The sequence below is a fragment of the Coloeus monedula genome (assembly GCF_965178545.1).
Source record: "Coloeus monedula genome assembly, chromosome: 6".
In the NCBI taxonomy this organism is placed as follows: domain Eukaryota; kingdom Metazoa; phylum Chordata; class Aves; order Passeriformes; family Corvidae; genus Coloeus; species Coloeus monedula.
This window is the reverse complement of record NC_138786.1, coordinates 22,291,086-22,308,683: the sequence shown is the minus strand read 5'-3', so window position 1 is coordinate 22,308,683 and position 17,598 is coordinate 22,291,086.

The window sequence follows — 17,598 nt, the reverse complement described above, 5'->3', positions numbered from 1 at the left end:
AAATACTATTAGTTTCTTAGGCACAAACCTCTTGCCCACTGATGTGTTATGTGCTATCTACCAATCTGGGACAGAGGAGGAGCTTTATGGCCAAAATTCAGCAGAGGACAATGATATCTGACAGTAGTAAATCTTTCAAAACAGTTTTTCCTTTATATGTACAGGGAAAGGAGTTATGTAAAAAGAGCAATGACTCTGCATGGATAGAGTTAAGATATCAACTACTTTTTTCAAACCTACTTATAGGTTCATGTTCTGCTTGGGCAGTCCTAATTCTGTGAAAGACAAAATTACACAGGAAATAGTAGACAGCAAAAAACGTATCTCTTTTAAGTGGACTGCTTCTCAGTGCAACTCCGTTCTCTTAGATGTTAAAATAATCACAGGATAGCTATGAATCATGTAGAATAACTGCATTATGAGATGGAGAAAATGATGGAGGCAAGATGGGAGAGGAGGAGGGATATTTTTCAGTTGCTATTTAGAAAAGGTTTAGTAATGAAGAAGTTATTGTTATTGGAAGTTCAATTTGGAATATTTTTACTACTTCCTTTGCAATTACATTTTTCTCCTTCAGTGTGATGGGTGGAGGCTTCATGAAAGCTCTAGTAGTTTTTTAAGCAAACTTATTTCCATTACAAACTTGAACAGAGGTTAAATTGAGGGGATGCTTTGTCAAAGATTTTCTGTCCTTTAACTTTGATTATTCATATTCCCAGGAAGAGAACTATGAATTAATTTTTCATTGGTGCCAAGAAGCACAAGAAAAAGATCTTCAGTCTTTTATGTTTCAGCTGAACTTATTTGCAAGCACTGCGGTATTCATTTCCAAAGCTGCTGTCCTTTAGCAAGCTAAGTATTACTTCAGAGATGAAGTTTAGAGTTATTACAAGCAGAAGTTTTTTGGTGAAACAGAGGACAAAGTGAAAGATGAATGTTGTGAGGACACAAAATTGGTGGATATAACTGGATCCAGAGTACAGAAATAAAATGGGTTTACAAACTGAGTTTTAAGAGTCTCCTTGTCTAACAAGCATAAATAGGCAGAAGTTCTTAATCCTTGTACTCAGAGGAACCAGGGAAAAAAACCCAATATTTTATGGCAAGCTGTTTCTGGACTTGGTGTGGTTTTGGGGCAGCTACAACTTCCTCTCGGCACCTGTTGCAAGTCTCATTGTTTTCAAGGGACATTTTCAGTGGGTTACTGATACTTTTGGAAATGGATTCTACCTTGTATCTTAGTTGACCTGTTGGTCAGCTTTTAACCTGTTGTTACACTTTTAAGGTCTGCTTCTCCAGAACTTTCCAACTGAGCCCTTTTGTTGGCAGGTATGGGCTTTGACAACTTATGCTCGATCCTGGACTTGAAAATGTAACTGTTTCTATTAATGTTACCTTGAGTTTGTGGATGCTTATGTAATTCTCTCACGTATCCCAGTGTCTCACAGAGAAATTATCTGGGGACTTCCAGAAATACATATTTTTTTTAAATCTCTCTGTATGTTTGTGATTTGAGAGTTAGTAGGCCTATTAGCAATATAGAAATTTCCATCTTTTTCTCAGTAGTATACTGAAAAGCTGTTAGAATCAGCTTTGCAGTTGCATTGATTTTAAACAAATAATTAAAGTTCATTTCCTAACAAATTGATTTGGGCTGAACAGCCCCTGAACTGCTACAAATTCATTGAACAAAGTAAAGACACAATGAGTTTAGTTTTTGTCATTCATCAACAAGCTAATTTGAGTCATCGTTTTTTGCTCGGTAATAATTGCTCTCATTCATCCTTTGTTCTGCCTTTATTGTTTTTCTATTTCCCTTCTTGTAAACCAGTCTCATAAAGAGAAATAGTTGGGATTTTGAGTCTTGAAAATGTGCCTTGGAGCGACCCATGAGCAATGCTATAGCACATCTTCTAGTGCTGTCCTTGCTTTCGAGTGTGCTCTCCAGAGGCATCGACCAGAGCTGCTCAGCCTTAGCTTGCAGCAGGTGATGAACATGCTACCTATGGAGCATGAAGGATTGGTTTGCTCATTCTGCAGAGAAGCTACAGTGAAGCTTTTCTTGCAATGTGTTTCTCTTTCTTTGAGGTGCAAAAGAACCATAAGGCTGTTATACTTCTCCCACATAAATAGTAACTTTTTCCCTAAAGAAAGATGGGTGCATGCTCACATTACATTTTTTTCCTCTGCTAAGAAAAATGCTTTCACTGCTATTATTGTTCCACACACAATTTAAAAAAAACCATACCACCATGAAATGCTAATGAGTGCTATGGTTTTGTGTGACTTGGATCATCCATCTGCACTGAGAAAGAAAATTATACCATCAGATAAATCTATAGTGTGTGTTGGTTTGTATGCTTATTGCTATTGTCACACAGTAAGTAGAAGAGTAGCCATTTGCATGTTTCCTGGCCCATTTTCCCTGCTTGCTGAAATTGACACAACTCAGAGTGGCAGGACTGTTCAGGGTAGTACCTGCCTTGTTTAAATGACCTAATCAATGTGCACTAGATCTCTTGCCAGTGCAAGAGTGATTTGGAGAAAGGAAGGAGGAAGGCTGCTAGTGTAACTGCTCATTATTAATCTTCTACTGGAAGTAGAAGATTAGTAATCTCTTTCATCTATACTTTTAAATTACATTTTCTTGTAAGAGTTTTGCCATATCTTTAATATTTTGTATCTGTCTCTTGACTTCTCTTGATTTTATATTAATTTTCTTTTGAAATGTTAAGTTACTGAACATTATGACAGTGTAAGTAATCATTGGTAATGTATTTTAACATAAATTTTTTAGCTGTTTATTCTTGCATCCTTTGTTTTACATGGGTGGAGTAAAGGTGTTTATTTCCAGATAGGTCTCTCAGAAGTGACAGAAGTTTTATGTCAAAAGCTGTTGGCATTTTAGGCAAAAGTCAAATAGTAACAAACTCTGAGTGGCTGTAATATGGTTGAAGTTACCAGAGTCAAATTCAGCCTATTAGGGAATCTGGAGAAATGTGGGTAGTCTTGCATGTCCCAGCTGATGTAGGCTTTATTATTGTTATTCTCTGTCCCTCATTGTGGGAACTGCTGTGCAATTAAATGTGAACTATTGGTAGGTTTTAATCCTTTGTTCTTTTGTGAAAAGAACTGAGAGAATGTTTTGTGTGGTACTAGGCTACACTATGTTAAAAGAAGTATCATTTCTCAGATGCATTGGGCCACTAGAGAAGGTTATGACTGTACTGAAGAAATCAATTTCATTTTTGATCACTCTCTCCAAGATCTTATGAGCTGGAGACAACTAATGAGAGAAGTAGTACTCTTTCTCCATGGTTAGGAACAAGCACAGAACAACTGTTGAGGACAGTGGGCAGGGGCGTAGGGAACAAATCCTGTGTGGAGTTAAGTTTTGAGACTCAGTCCAGCATTGTAATTGGAAGAATTTCTTTTTTGCTGCAGTGGGTTTTCTTGCTCTGCTCCTCCAGCTTTCCATGTCAAACCATAGTATCCTTGGTGGTTTTGTATTATGAGTAACTGCTATACTGAAAATGTGTTTTTGGGCAAGAGGTGCAGTTTATCATTAAGATTTGATGAGAAACCCACAGCAGTCCTCTATACACTTTCATCAATGAATCGTGAATTTGACATCAACTTCAAGTCTAGAACTGTAATTTTTAAGTGACTGTTGTAACTATTTAATTGATTAAAACCACCAAATTATTTTAATTATTATTTTCTCTGAAAGAGAGATGCTTTGGGGAGGGGGGAAGACCCTGCATGTAGCTGTGAGGACTTTGTCCAGTTTAGAAATAACCAGACTTGTTTTTAACATCTTCGCAATTAGCACAGAGAAATAATTCTGGCACTTAGCCTTAGGATTTCCCAAGGTCACAGAAATTGTATCCATGAAGAATACAGCACTACTCTTTTTAAAATGTCTTGAATTGTATCTCTTCAGTGAAATGGAACATCTTTCTTCCTCTCTACCTGTTTCAATCCAGTGATGCTAAAGTGATAGCAAGCACCTTGTTGCACACATCCCCTCTATTTTTTTGTATGCTCTCTTTATACTATTTCTTCTGGCTTGATATATCTCAAGCCAGGACGAGTACACCACTGGATCCTCCACCCTATGGATCCGTGTTCATAGCTTTTGGATTTTTTTGTTACTTGTCAGAATACAGGCACCTTAAGCATATGTGCATATATGCAGTACATGTCCTCTCCTGATAATCTATTGACAGATGTGTGTATCTTCTCACTTTGGGAAGATTTTTGAGTTCATCTCATAAAGAGAGGGCTCATTCAGATCATTAAGTCCTACACAGTTCTAGTTAATAAAACAAAATCTGCCTGCACAGTGTTGAATCTTTTCTGTGACTCAGACAACTTCACCTTCCCCCAGCTTGTTGAGTCACTAAGCAGATTGCTTTTTAATACCAAATTTATTTGGATAGCCTTGATTGTAGACAGTATGGGTTGGATATGGGATATAGATGCTACATTCCTGTAGAACGTTTTATTTTGGAGGTGATGTCAAAATACTGTATTTCTAGAATGTAGGTGCAGTTGCTTAATAGTTAGATAATTATTTGTACAAATAATAAAGAAAAACCTTACTGATGCTCAGTTTTGGGGGCTTCAGAGCATCTGGTTATGTGAGGAAATACTGTCTGTAGGAGAAAGCCTGTATCTTTTCTGTACTCATTTTTGCAGTATTTGATTTTTTCTGTCTGTACCTAATGTCTGATATAAAAGAAGCTTCTTTGTATGCTTCATTTCAGTTTTTCTTCCTCCTTGCCTGGGTGTTATTGTGTTGTTATGCAAAGTCATGAATCCTGAGAGTGTCTAGAAAAATGATTTAACATACTGATCAATTAATTTGAAGTTTCTTTTTTATAGACCTTTTTGGAGGTCTGTGTCACTGATTTCAAAAGTTCCCCTTTAAGGTATTTAGTCATTAATAATGTTACAAGCTGTGTCTGGTGTTCTATCTCTAACTGTAAGCAACACTGAGAAAAAGGTAAGTCTTCTTTTGAGTATTAAGTGTTAAAATAATGATATCATTATACAGCTTTTCTGAGCCTTGTTTAATTCTCTACTGGTGCTTCAGCACAGTTTGAACTGATTTAACTTGTTACTATGGCCTGTAGTAATGCTTATAGAAATAGTATTTTAAGCTACAAAATATGAACTGAATTTTGTTTTGCTCCAGTTTTCTGTAGATTTTCTCTTAATGAGAAGGAAATTTAAAAAAAGAGAGATATTTTTTGGTGTGTTTGCTCCTTTTTCTACTGCTGCAGTTTCTTTTCATCTGGCTTCTCTTTTCACACTTTTTCATGTAATGTAGAGCAGTAAGCAAAGAAAGAAGAAACATATGAAGGAAAATTAAAATAGGCAAAAATGTTATGTTTTTCCAATGAGAAATGGTCAATGGAATTTTGAAATAAATGTTTATTTTTAATGCTAGAAAACATTGGTTTAAAATGCTCAGTATCATAGATTTTGGCTTTCTAATAGCACTGCTATGTTCTTCTCAGAACAGATCTGGGTTCCCACAAACACTGAACCTTTGAAAAGACGTTAGAAGATGTAATGGAGTCAGCAATCTTTTAACCTCACAAGTTGTAGAAATAAAAATGGACATGTTTGGTTTATTACATTTTACTGAGAGATCTCCTGGTAAATACCATATGCAAGCAAATCCCTGTCTATGTGTCTTCATCTTTGAACAGCATTTTATTGTTCTGCCTTTTCACCTGTTGTAAGTATAGAAGCACAAAGTTGTCAGCCTGTAAGCATTTTTTTACTTGGAGACAAAATGTGCCACAGAATCACTAGCTGGTATCATAGCAGGTTTGGATTGAGCTGTTGCTGAAATATGGCTACTTTGTCAAGTGAGACCCAGTAAAGGGGTAGGTCTATTCTGTGGTAAACCTTATAAAAATGGAGAATGATATATAAATTTCTGGTTTCTCTTTGAAGTGAATCAGAATAATTCAAAGTATCATGAATTATAAGAAAATTCAAATAAATAGAGATGCATTAAAAAGTGATATGAGACCAGTATAAGATTTACAGTTTTTCTTTACTAGATTCTTTTGTTATCCCTTGTGTGATCTGGACCTGCCATGTGTTTATCTTGTATCACTTGCTTCTAATTGTTTTCCTTTGTGAAGTTATTCTTGCCAAAGTACCCACAGAAAATGCATCACTGTTAAGTGTCCCAATTTTTTTTCTAAGATGATCAATGAAACTACAATTTTTTTCTTCATGTGCCGCTGAAAAAATACTAAGAAAATGCCCCTTTTCAGAGAGTTAGACAATTGGTTCCTAGGTTTTTGGTGGAAATTCCCTTGCTAATTATACAGATGTCTGGAGAAGGCTGCAGGTCCCTGTGCTGAGTCTTTCATGCAGTGGCCCACGGCTTTGCCATCTCTTGTACAGGTGCATGGTATAACCTAAGGCTATAGGGAAAGCAAAAGAAAGCTCAGAAGTCAGAGCAGCACAGAAAAATGAATGTATTGGACTGTTGTGAGATGGTAGATATCTACATTTTAATCCTGGCTTTTGTTTTGATGTTTACTGAGTGAGTTTAATTCTTATTTTTGCATTTCTTCCCGCATATATGGAAAAGATGCTTTTTGTTATGTTTATTTTTCGCCTTCATATGCAAGAAATATTGTTCTGAAGAATAGAAAGATTCTCAGTGTGTTTGAATTCATACATGTGTGCATTTCTGCATCTGCACATTTGGGTAGATATATGTTGGTATATGATTTAAAAAAAAAATCACCGAGCCATTCACGCATTCTGGTTAACAGACTTCGTATATCACTGTAAGAAAATGCTGCTGTAAAGGGAGTCATATCTTGATAAGAAAAGTGGTACACACATCTGTTATCCACTGCTCACATCTGTGGCTAGTGCAAGGTTAGCTTTTCTCTTGTTTTTCTGTAATTAATAGCAGTTGAATCAGTATTGAATGGCATTAAGAAAAATGAAGCTAAATATTGAAATTGAAATTAAATTGGAAATGTCAAAACCAATTCAGGATTTTTTTTAAGTCCCTGAGAAGAATAAATCCTGATGTCTGACATTTACTTCAAGCTTTTATCATATATTTCTGCATCAGTCAGGTTGGTTTAAAATTTAAAGCCATTTTCAGTGTTCATGAGGCTTAGAATTATGTTAACAAAAACCAGGTGAACTCAAAAGGCATGTGTGTATATGGGCACTAATTAAGCCAAAGGTCTAATGAGCTTTGCAGTAAATCAAAGTGACCCATTTAAAATGCTAATTATGGAATTTTTTTGGCTGGGGCAAAAAAGTGCAAATTTTAGGAAACATTTATAACTTGAAGTTAGGTTTTGAGATTTGAGAGCACACAGTTTTGTCTACATTCCTCCATCAGGAAAAAAAAAAAAATTGCCATTGTTTTCAGAGCAGTTTCTTCCTTTTTGCCCCTCCTTTTTGCAGCTAGAGGAGCAGTAAAGAAGATTCACTGAAACTGCCAATTTTTGAGTGTTTCTGCAAACTATGAGGGAAAATTTTGTTTTGCTTAAGTTTCTTCTGCTGAAATGGTCAGTTCTTTTTGTGTGTGGCTGGAAGGAGAGAGTAGAATAACAAAAGAAAGGTTCCAGTATATCTTTAATATCCTTATTCTTCCTTTCTTCATTTTCTATTCTCTACTGTTTCTTCAGATTCTGAAAAAAAATGTCTCCTAATAGGCTTGTTCATTTATTTCAGCTGCAAGCAATTTCAAGTCAAATTCCAAAGTCCTCACTAGTCTCTCTTTAGTTTGCACACTGTCCCTTTCTGCAGTGAAGTTCATTTCCCCAAATATTTTTCCTGTGTGAGGTAATTTTTCTTCTTTAGAAATTCTTACGCTTACTTTAAATTGTACTGGAAACTGATAATGTTTTTGCTTGCAGTAATCATGTTTCACATGTGGGAGTAGATGGTGAGTTATAAGGAAAGTTTTGCTCCTTAACTTTAATATTTTCCAGCTTTTAAAGGATGTAAATTAGGTCTTGGCTCCTGTAGGAGCTGTTCTAGATTCTGTATGGTCAATATTTGCCGCATGAAATGAAATTCTAAGTGTTTGAATTCCATATATAAATTTAGAATTCATTGAATATTTTGTCTAATTTTTGACTTTGAAAGTTTTCCTTTCACTAGTTGTTGTGTTAGTAGAAATTACCTTTGTCTGCTACTCTTTGCCTGCCAGCTGTATTTTACTCAAGTTGCTAAATTTCAGATTTCCAATTGAGCATATAAAGTGGAAATTTGGATACTTGTGTGGCTCTTGGAGAGCATTCTTTGGGATGGCAGCTGGATATATCAGGCCTATGATTTCTCATGTGCGTGTACCTGTGGGATATTTCTGTGCATGTAAATGTTGCTCAGATAGAATGAATGAATTCTCACTTAGCAGGGAATGGGAGATTTAGGGTGAAATTTTCAAAGGTGACAGATGAATCCAGAAAGGACTTGCAATATTGCACTATGTGTCAGATGATCTTTTTCTTTTTTTTTTTCTTTTCATATCATGACCAAACTGAATCTAATCCTTATTACGTATCCAGGTAGGTCTCCAGACCATTATTCATATATCATCTTAATTTCACAATTGACATTTTTGTTCCAAGTTTTGTGCTGATGTTGAGTCTGTTTAAACACAAAATATTTGGGTTTAAGCATTTTCTCTTTTCTCCTTGAGAATTTTATTATATGAATAATTTTCTTGCTTTGTAATGTTAATTTTGTTTAATTGAGTTTTCATCTGCTAATGAGAAATTTTGTCTCTCACTGCTCTTCCTTTGTTTTTTAGATAACTTTTTTTTCTGCTGACTTTATAGTATGAATAAAAATAAGTTCTTTCACTTTGGCTAGACCTTAACAGGAGATTAGAACAGAAGTCCTTGGTATCACATTTTTCATATATCTTCTTAACTAGGTCATGATATTACAACAGGCAGAGAGATCCACAAATCTTTCTTCTTACAATCATTTCTCATTTAAAGCACTTCTGATTCCCTAATGAGGTCTTCAGAAGTGAAATGGTAACTATAGCAAGTGCTTTCTTTTTGTGGTCTTCTGGCATTTTACTCTCTCACAGCTGGCTCAAGTTCAAGTACTGAGACTGAAATTGTGTTGCTTTCTCTCCTTTAGATTAATCTTTTTTCTTTTTTGGATTTTCTCTATAAGTTTGGAAAAGATCTTCTATACCTTTTTCCCACTGGGTCGGAGTTTTCTTTTCATCTGTTTCATTTGATTATTCTTCCTCTGTCAGTTTCCCCTTGAGCAGCAAGTTACTCTATCCATGAAAAGAATTCTTAAGTCTTGCTTTGGAACAAATTTTCAAATATTTGTGGGCTGAAAATAGGGAAAAAAATCAGAAATTCTAGAAATACTTTTTACCCCTGCAAAACAAGTTCAGAGGGAGTTGTGATAAATTTAGGAAAAAGAATTTGGAATGTTAGAACTGTTTGAGAATTTTCCGAATTTGCATGTTGCACACAAATAATTATGAGTTCATAGGAAGAGTATTATTAGAAGCAATATCTTTTGAGAAGAGGTTTGTGAAAACTGCCATACAGAACAAAGAGAAATTTGATGTATTGTATTGCTGTTTTTTGGCTATAAACCTCATTGATAATACACAAAGAAGAATTTTTATCTTTTCTTTAAGAACTTCTTTGTGGACAGAATGGGGGAAAGATGGTAGCTCATGAGTGAGAGCAAAAGCCCACCCCATTTCTAATATGGAGAGTGTTTTTGCTTTATTACACTGATTTTTTTTTTTTTTTTTTTTTTTTCTGGGAAGGAGGAACCAAGATAGTTCTCTGCTTTTGAACAAAGTCAAATATTATAAATGTTTGCTAAATCTTGCATGACTATTAGGAGTGAAAACTGTTCTGAGAATTTTAGAAGCCTCTCTTTTAGGAAGTCTTTTGTTTCAGTTTCAAATAAAGTTTAATTACAAAGGAAAGCTTGACTTGTCCCATGAGTATTTTCTTGTCATAATCTTTCTAATGTAGTGGTCCTCTTACAAATAAGAAATGTTCCTAGTTTTGGAACGTGGATGTTTATTGAAATGTGTACGCTCCCACTGGGCTGTTAAAAATATCTGTTCAGGGATGAAAATTGATATATTTATGATGTCTGGCATCTGTTAGAATTGGATATTTACATTTTGTGTTCCCTTGATAGCCCTCAAGAGATAACAGAGAGGACTGCTTTTCCCTTTCTTTGTACATGCGTAGTTGGTTAGCATGTTACAAATATATTGTTAGTAGTTATTGTTTTGCTGTCCTTCAGAATTCTTGTATCCATTAAAAATGTAAAGAATGGGAGTTTAGTAGTTAACCTTCATATTTTTGTTTCAGTATTTCTTGCACTTGGTAGCACTTACACCAACTGTTATCTGTTCCATACTGAGTAGTATATGTACTCCTCTGGAAAGGCAGAGCTTCCATGTATGTACATTAAACTTCAGAAAATTGGAAATAGTACTATTTTCAGAACCACTTGGAGACATCAGTTATCCTCATGGCGAAACCTTGTATTAATTCACCACTAGAAGCAGTTCAGGCAGTAGGTGTTCATCTTGTGCTCAGTAGCCTCTAGTCCCTGTTTTTGGTCATGTTGCCAAGGTCTATGTACTGTTCTCAGCCTAGGATCAATAATGCTAAAAAAGAATCTGAAAGATTTAACAAAGCAGTCAATACTTTAGTGCATTCCTAATCGCCCATGTTCTGGAAAACAATGTACAGATCAAAAATTGAATGGTAAATCTGTTGATCATCACTTGATACTTAGCTTCAACCTTCAAAGGAATCTGATCTCTGAAAACCAGCTAAATGCTAAAGTAGTTCAGAGTGGATACCATGCCACTTTTCATTGAAATAAAGTGGTAACCACAACTCTTGCCAGAATGTGAACAAAATCTTTGAAGAATGCAATATACTTCTGTTATATTATTGTGTATTTTGCTTTTCTTGTCTGACCTAGAAGATAAATGAAAGGGTAATCACAACAGATATTCAAGTTTTCAGGAGAAACTGATTATGATTTTGAGAAGGCCCATCCTTTTTTTAATAGAAATTAACTTTTCTCAGTTTTCCTGGTCTTATTCTGTAAGGTAAAGTCATACTGCACCCCTGAAAACATGTAAATGGTTGTACTTACGAAAAAATGAAAGCTTATTTTTATTTTTGGATTCATTTTTTGAATGAGTATTCTGTAGTCCTGTAAAGTCCTATTAAAGATTATGAATGGAGTCCATGTTTTTATGCCACTTGCCAGAAGTGCTTTAATAACGTCTAACACTTTATCATTTTTTTGCCAATGAAATGTTCGTTTAAAGGAGTCTACTAAACTACGTTCTCAATGTAATTTACCTATTAAAAATAATGTGTTAGTTCTCACATTAGTATGTACAAATGGCTGCTTAAGAGCACAAAGAAGACCTCCTGTGTCCTAATTCAACATTATCTGAAGAACTGTGTATTTTGGTCTGCCTAGTAGGTTATACTTTTAACTTAAGGATTTTCTGCAGACATCTGTTTATGGGCACTACACATACCAAGTGAAAAATCATTTTGGAACATTAAATGGTTAAGTGATTATATAATTATGATTTCTTCACAAGGAAAATAAATTGCAAGATACTAAAAAAAAAAAAAAAAAGTTGAGGCTTTTGTACTTTTCCTTTGAGTGTTTAAGGTGAACGGTCTTTGACGTTTATAATAAATCATGCAGTTCCTGAAGGTTGTACAAAAGGATTTGAAATCTTGATTGGAATTTCTGTGGAAGATTAGAAATTGTGTGTACACATGTGGAGAAATGAAACTTTGTTATAACTCCCTATTTCTGAAACGTAGTGAGTTTACCTTGCGTTTCTGGATCAAGGTCTCCTCACTAGTAACTTGGGCATCACAAAAAAGTAATATACTAATCTAGTACTGTTGGTGAAACAATTTTCTCTGTTTAATGCCATAGGCTACATAGTAATGGCCTTATCTGGGTAAAGGCAGATATGAGCATGTCTCTGAAGCCCAGGAAACAAAAAAATGCCACCACCCTGCAATTTTCTATTTGTGCAATTTCCAATTAAAAGAGTAATTTACTCTGTTTAATTTTCAGTGAAGAATTACCTTGTATCTTTTAAACATTCCAACTTCTCCCACACGCAGAATAGCATTACTCTCTGATCCAGGTGTATAAACATGATCTCAGTTCCCAGAGAGTAGGATTTGCATTTTAAGGTAATACTCTGTATTGAGTCTTATAATAAAATGTCCAATTATAAGAAGGTAAACCCTTTTGAAAAAGAACCTTGAGGACTGAGAACTAAACCTCATATGTTTTCAAATCTCCCTAGTGACTGCTTAAGAGCATAAAACAAATTACCAAATTGATTTAAGATCAGATGTGGTTGTGTGCATAGACTAGGGAATGAGAAGCTGGAGCAGTGCTGTGGAAAGGGACCTGGGGGTCCTGGTCAGTGGCAAGTTGAATCTGAGTCAGAAGGGCCACCCATGCCCCGGGGTACATGAGGCACAGCATGGCCAGCCGGGCAAGGGAGGGGATTGTCCCGCTCTGTTCTGCACTGGGGCAGTTTTGGGTGCCACAATATAATAAAAGATATAAAGGCATTAGAGAAGGGCCATGAGGATGCTGAAGAATCTGGAGGGGAAGCTGTATAAGGAGTGGCTAAGGTCACTTGGTCTGTTCAGCCTGGAGAAGAGGATACTGAGGGGAGACCTCATTGCAGTTGCAACTTCCTCATGAGGGGAAGCAGAGTGGTAGAGACTGATCTCTTCTCTGGTGTGACCAGTGACAGGACTTGAGGAAAGGGCATGAAGCCAAATCAAGGGAGGTTTAGGCTGGGTATCAGGAAAAGGTGTTTTATCCAGAGGGTGATCAGGCACTGGAACAGGCTCCCCAGGGAAGTGGTCACAGCATCAAGCCTGACAGAGTCCTAGAAGTGTTTGGGCAATGCTCTCAGGCACATGGTGACACTCTTGGGGTGTCCTGTGCAGAGCCTCGATGATCCTGATGGGTCCCTTCCAACTCAGGATATTCTATGATTCCATGCAACATTATGTGTGTGGTGGGGGTTTAAATCATTTGGTATGAAGGCAAATCCCATCTATTTTTAATATTGCTTACTGTGTAAAATACGGCTTTTAAATAACTTTTAAATAATAACATTTCACAGAATCACAAAATAGTTGAAGCTGGAAAAGGTAAATTCTGTAGATGGATTTATATGTATGTTTTACATATATTCAGGAATGGAAGAGAGAACACAATTATAGTGTACATAGGGGACAGGTAATAATGCGTTTACGAAATATTGCATACCTTTCATGTTTGTCAAAATTTCATGTTGAATTAGTGGAAGTAACTTAAAAATACCTAAACATTCTTAGACTTTTAAAGCTATCTGTGTTGTAGCTCTGTTTTGCAGTCAGTCCCTCTCTTCTTTCTTGTAGAAAGTATTTGCCAATTTTTTCATTTTGCCTCATTGTTGAGAATCTATTTCAAAGGATGGATTTTATAGCTATGAAGATGGTTTATTATATATTTAGTCCTATATTAAATGTGGTGGTAAGCAAATGAAGTGCAGAAATGAGGTGGTATTAAATACAGTACAGAGGTAGAGTTTGTAAAATGTTAAATTGAAGGAGAATTTACTAGGAAGGATATGAGAAGGAAATGAAAATTTTGTGTGCACTCACAGAGAGATTGGCAGAAGGGACAGGGAATAATGATAATGAGGGCTGAGAAACAAAGGCATTAGGTTTGAAATAGGAGGTTAAGAAAATCCTGTATGAGGCAGAAATTCAGGATAAAAGTAGAGATTTATTTGTGAGGATTCTATCCAGCAGGTATAAACACAGCTGTTTGAAAGGCTCCTTGCCTCCTAAGAAACAAGGAAAGAAAAAAAAAAAAACGACCCTCCTTATTCCTTAAGCAGGCTATGCTCTTCAAATACCATGAGGTTCAAATCCAAATGGACCAGAGGGAGGATTGGTCCCAGTACATGGCTTCTTTAATACTTACTGATCTAGTAGCAGCTGAGATCTGTAATTCCAGAGAACTGAGTCCACCTATCTTCAGAGTGTAATTGCATGCTCTTTTTTAGACTAGTAGCGCTTTCTATTAGGCTTTGATGCTGTCAATTTAGGCCATGTCACATTTTCTGTATGCATTTAGAAAGGCCCACTGAACTCTAAATTATAACACTGTGTTTCAGAAAAATAAGCCATCTCTCCATTATTTTTCAATAATTCTAACTTTGGCAGGGGCATTCCTTGGGGATTCATTATCATACTGAATTCTTTCTGTAAAAGGAAGTAAGAAAATCAATTATCTCTGCTAAGATAACAGAAAGAGTATTAAGCTAGTATGAAGTCTTAATACTTTGAAGGCGATCTTTGACTTGCATATGAAAACAACAGAGATCTTTAAATCCGTGTACAAAAGGAGAGATTCCTCAGCTGGCATTGTAATTAAGTTAGTGGTAGGTATAGGGTGGAGTAGTGTCTACTTATGTGGTTTCTAAGCAAAATATAATACTTGTGGGAAATTAGATCTTATTCAAAGCCTATTGAAATCAGTGAGAGAAACCTCATTCAGTTGATGAATGTGTAAGTTCCTATTTTTCTAGACCTGAAATAGTACTTTATTGCTGTAGCAAGACTCTGCTGATAGATCATAGAGCACTTTGCAAACTTTAATTAAAAGAGTTCAAACATAATCTTGGCAAATGTTTTCAGGAATAAACTCATTCAGCAGAATACCTAGCTGGAAAGAAATGTATGGAATATGAACCTTGGGTTTGACGTTTTTGAATTAGAGTGAGGCCTTGTTTGTAATTAGCATTGCTTGTTTATATCTGCTGGCAAAGAGTTTCACTGCACTTGGAATTTTCCTGGTTTATTTTTTATTAGAATAGTAGTAGTACACTGGAATCACAGACTTTGTTTCTGTGTTGGCAAATTCAGTTGAATTCTGCTGTTGTGCAGTCTCTCATTCCCATTCCCCCAAAATTTTGCATATTTTTACTTTCAAGTATTTTCAGAAATGAATATTTGTTTAGAGAGTTTACACTGCAGTTGAGTTGAAATCTCCTAAAACTGTGTTAGTCAACTGTGAGATTGTGGAAATCTTAACCCAACTCTACCATGTGCTACTTGAGCAGGGCAGAACTGGTTTCTGCTCTGGGTTGTGTCTAAAGCACAGATCAATAGCACTGAGTGTGAGAACATGATATTATCTTGAAGTAAAACTGGTGGATTTGATGGCAGTACCAGTTTCAGTGACAGCAGACTGACTATTAACAGGAATTAGTGATTCAGGAAGCCCTGAAGCTAACAGGATCTAAGGAAAGGATGATGGTAACATAATATGCATTATCTCTTTCCAGAAGCTTAGTACCATGCTATCCCTGCACTACCCACCCTTTTCTTAGACAAGAAGAACTCGTGTGTGTTACTTTGATAAACTGTGGGAAACTGTTCAGCTGTTTAATGTTCTAAATCCAAAAGCATTGAACCACATATACCGAGTTCTCAGTGATTAGTAATTCACTGGCATGCATCAGTGTATCTGTATTGGTTTTAATCGAATACTTGGCTGAAGTTGCAGGGCTTTTTCGTATTAGATAAATTTGAAGTCCTTGTAAGCTTAACCTTTCATTCTTACAAGACAAGTGAACTTGAGCCCCATATAGCTACTTTTTAACATGTTTTTTCTAATGAAAATTTTTAAACATTTTGCTTTACTACCTGTGGAAAGAACAAGGAAGATAGCTCAGGCAAGCAGGCAAAACATTAATTAGGGAAATTAATTAGCAGTGTTGCATTTTGTATTCTGTGATACATTTCTGATATAATTAGGTCTTACCTTGAAAATTGCAACATTAATTCACAGCAATTCTATCACACCTTGCACATGCCACTTCTATGTACTATTAGATGCATTATACTCCTCAACATGCTGGCTTGTTTTGAAGGGATCTAAATTCTAGAGCCAACAGACGCAAAATATTTCCATCTTCAGAACAACATTGATAACTACTGCTTTCTTTTCAGAAGTTTTGGATGAATTTTCTCCTGAATGATTAGTTCTTTTTATTATTCTGATATTAGAGAGAGAAAAATGCAACGCCATGTTTGGTGCACAACAATGATGACATCTTTGGTTTTATCGAAACATTTAAGTTGATTACAGTCAGCCGTAATCAATTACATGTAATTTCCAGTATGTACCCTTTAAACAACATAATGTCTAGGATCAAGCCGGATATTATAAATTAAACAAGAGTTGCTGTCTGAGGTTTTCTAACAGTGATTATTTCGGAAAAGGGAATGGCAAGGAATGTTCTTACTGGCAGAGCCCAATATAAAACCAATTAGTGTAATTTTGCTAGTCAACTTTATTTTATGTTTTCTTGAGAGTAAACTGTTCAAATGAAGTGGATTTGTTTAATGAAATCAAGCTAAGAAATTTATGAAAAGCACTATCAAATACAGTATTGAAAACTCACTCTGTGGTTGAACATTAGGAAGACATGTAAACTTATTTTTGAAGATTTGACTGGAATTTGATATGAATCTTACACTAGACTTTATAATGATGCCCTGTTGAGAGGTCAATGTCGTTATCTCCCTCAGTGACTGAGTAGTTTCCAGCTGCATTAGGTTTTCAAGCAGATTGAGTGGGTAGGCAGTTGAAATTAAATTTACAGCACACCTGGGGAAGGTTAGAGGAATTATTTCTTTCCTCCTACTTCTGTAAGCACCAGTGTTTCTGATGTGGAAGTGCATGAGGGAAATACAGTAGCTACAGAAGGCACCTTGTTAGCTCAAAGCCAACAGTCAGACAAGACAAGCTGCGTTGTATCACAGAAACCAGGCAAGTTTTCCGTAAGTTACATATTCTCTTGTTCTTGTGGCTGGGAGGCTTTACTGCAATTGCCTAAAAACAAAGTAAAAGCTAGTTATGGGATGGGAGAATCACAGTAAATGTCCTCTGGGCCAGAAGAGCAGTGGTCAATGTGGCCTAATATTCTGTCTCTGAAATGGCTCATGAGAGCCCTGGGGAAGGGGAGAGTTACAGGAAGAGCACCCCCAAACCTGGATGCTTTCAGTGGCCCCTTCTCCTGTACTTGCCCCCTCATTTAGAATTTGGGGTGCTGGAGTGTAGAGAGCTAGACTTCTCCTGTTCCTAGGCGTATCAATGCCTGGTAAATGTTCCCTAATGCTAGAATAATGTTGCAACTATGGCACCAATATACTTTTTGAATGAACAAATGCATTCTTTTCTTTTAGGTGACCAATACTTAAAATTGGTGTGGTATGTTTAATCATTTGTTTCTGTGGTGCTGCATATAACTTTTAGTTAAAGAATCAGAGATAAACAATTTTGTGTATATACCTTCCATATTCCCTCCCTTTTCAATGCTACTTTTTCATTAGCAGAAATCAGATCTTTAATATGAAACAAATTTTTTAGTGTCTCATCTATTCTAAAAGTTTGGCCCTGTTACAACAGATTCCCTTCCTAAAAGCAAGTGAGTCCTTTTTTTTTTTTCTC